Here is a 3,142-nt window from a genome sequence, read left to right on the forward strand (position 1 = left end):
TATAATACAATTATTATTCAGATTTATATGCTCCTTAAATGTTATTGAAATTGATTAGGTGCACCACTGAAAAACAGTCTTACATGTGAGGCTTATGTTATCAGTGAAAGATCTCAAAGTCTTAAGGTAAAGGAGAAGCAAATTGTTTGGTGTTTTTACTGGGTTGTTTTTCAAGGGGTTAGTGTTTGGACACATGTGGCCAGACATCAAAGTCAGTAAAACATGCCAAATGGAAACCGGTAAACATGGTATGCTGTTCCCAGTGTAGTTGCTTGTAGTTATCTGGGGATTAGATAATACAAAAGAACAATTTATCTATTCACTTTCGATAAATAGATTATCTGTATACCAATCTTTATTGAATCTTTAAGACTACATTAAGTAGAGGTTTTCAAAGCATTTGGCTACCAGTAAACTCATGAAAAAAAAAAATGCTGAAAAGACATTTGGCAGAAAGATAGGAGGAGAGGAATAGAAGAGAGTTCTAAAGAAAGAGAACATTAATACATATATAAAAAGTGGGCATTTTTTCTGGGAATTCAGGCCAGGCATTCTCCAATGAGTCATGGTTATAAGTATCTGTAAACTATACTTAGCTGCACAGAAGGATTCTATATTATATAAATTGTTTTTTAACAAAGATAAACCATTTTGCATATTTTTGACTCTTATGGAAACATATATTTGATATCAGGTGCACAATCCTTGGCTTTCACCTATTAAAATATACCCTGTAGTAATAATATGAGAATCTCACCCTACCTGTGTTGAAGTGCTTCGATGTCTTTAATTTTAAATCAATCCATACTATATTTTGGATTTTTGGTACTTTTTTATAATACAGATCTTTAACTTTATCATATAAAGTGCTCAGTATGTATGCTAGTACAAGCACATATATTGACAATATGTCTTACCTACTTCTTGGATTATTGGATTGAGTTTTCCTCCTTTTTAATTGTGATTAAAAGGAATGAAACAATTTTAAAATTACAAAAATGAGGAATGGAACAATAATTTACTTTTCATAATTGTTCTGGGCTCTTCTTAGACTTTGAACATGTGCTTTTTTCCTTCTTCATGATTTTTTGAGGTAATACTTCTTGCCTGTGATAACATTTATCTTAAATATTTTTTTTTAAATAAATAAAACTAATATTGATAATCTTGCAAGGATATCCTGCGTTATAATTTATTACATATAATTTAGAAGTATTAAGATTGTTATTAATGCTTGCAAATAAAGATAAATTAATCTTTGAATGCTCTGAATTTGAATCAACAAATAATAAATTATCTGATAACTGCCTTTTCTATATTTAACATTGGATTTATCCTCATTTACTTTTTTCCTTTTGCTCATTTTTTTTTTTTAACTTTTAGTGTCAGAGGTACAGGAGCAGGTTTGTTATATAGATAAATTATGTATCACAAGCATTTGGTATACAGATTATTTCATTATCCCCATAAAAAGCATAGTACCAGACAGGTGGTTTTTGGATCCTATTTCTTCTTCCAGGCTCCAGCCTCAAGCAACACTGTGTATTGTTTGACTGAGTTGCCTTTGTATGCATGTGTGTTCAATGTTGAGCTCTCACATACAAGTGAGAATATGTATGTTTTGGTTTTTTGTTCATTTGTTTGCTAAGGATGATGGCCTCCAGATCCATCTGTGTTTCTACAAAGAACATAATCTCATTCCTTTTTATTGCGGTATAGTATTCTGTGGCATATATGTACCACATTTTCTTTATCCAATCAGGCATTGATGGATTGATGGACACTGAGGTTGATTTAATGTTTTTGCTATAGTGAGTAGTGCTTTGATGAACATATATGCAAATGTGTCTTTATGGTAGAATGATTTACATCCCTTTGGGTATATACCCAGTAATGAGATTGCTGTGTTAAATGGTAGTTGATTTTAGTCCTTTGAGAAATCTCCAGACCAGTGGCTGAACTAATTTACATTCACATAAGCATGGTACAAGCATTGCCTTTTCTCTGCAACCTTGCAGAGAAATTTGAAGCTGGGGAATGCAATGTCTCCAACTTTGTTCTTTTTGCTTAGCATTGCTTTGGCTATGTGGGCTCTTACTGTTTCCATATGAATTTAAGAATAAATTTTTTCTAATTCTGTGAGAATGTCCTTGGTAGTTTGATGGGAATCACAATTCCTTTTAACAGGAGAATATTTTAATAAAATCATGTATTTTTAGACCCATAAACCTTTTACAGTTATTCAGGGTCTAAATTTCAAATAATAAAAGGTGCTCTGAAAACAGATAACTTTTTAAGTAAATAAGGAAAGCATTATGAAATTATATGAGATTATATCATTGCTAGTTTTATACATTATTACTAAATATTTAAAAAAATCACACTTTTGTAGAGTCTTTCTGTAGCTTGAGCATGGATATCATCTGAACTCTTGCAAAAAGGAAAATGATTGTCCAATTCTCACACAATTTGTATGTAACATGTAATTTTACATACTTGTCACAAATAACATTTCTGTCACATTTATAGGAAAAATAACTCTGAGTCTCAAAGGTAGCAAGATAGAAAAATTATAATTCAGTATTTCAGACTGCATTCAACAAATAGAAAATTCTTAGGGTAAATTAGGAAGTTGTTATTTTTCTTAAGTGTCAAGTTATCGAAGCATGTTTTGGATAGGAATCTTTAAAGCACTCCTTTGCAAAGTAATGTGGGGTGACTTACGTAGTCAAATCTCAAGTACCGGTATTGTACGCTGCTTAAAAACCTAGAGCGTTGCTTCTCAGTCTTTTGGCTAAGATCAAGTGTAGTATTTTTTCTTATCAGTTTAAAACCTAGAGCAGCATTTCCCAACACACTGTTCAGTGTAATATTCTTTGTTAAAAATATTTTTCTGAGGCCAGGCGTGGTGGCTCACACTTTTAATCCCAGCCCTTAGGGAGGCAAAGGCAGTGGATCACCTGAGGTCAGGAGTCAGAGACTAGCCTGACCAACATGCAGAAACCCCATCTCTACTAAAAATACAAAATTAGTCAGGCATGGTGGCACATGCCTGTAATTCTAGCTACTCTGGAGGCTGAGGCAGCAGAATTTGCTGGAACCCGGGAGGCAGAGGTTGCAGTGAGCCGAGATGCACCATTGC

The 3,142-nt window shown here is 33.0% G+C and overlaps 1 pseudogene; it reads left to right on the forward strand.

The window, feature by feature from the left end:
• The first annotated feature begins 2,774 nt into the window (after positions 1 to 2,774).
• LOC120360630 (U2 spliceosomal RNA) lies at positions 2,775 to 2,922 on the forward strand (annotated as a pseudogene).
• Positions 2,923 to 3,142: the final 220 nt, after the last annotated feature.

Source organism: Saimiri boliviensis, chromosome 13, assembly GCF_048565385.1.
Source record: "Saimiri boliviensis isolate mSaiBol1 chromosome 13, mSaiBol1.pri, whole genome shotgun sequence".
Taxonomy (NCBI): Eukaryota; Metazoa; Chordata; class Mammalia; order Primates; family Cebidae; genus Saimiri; species Saimiri boliviensis.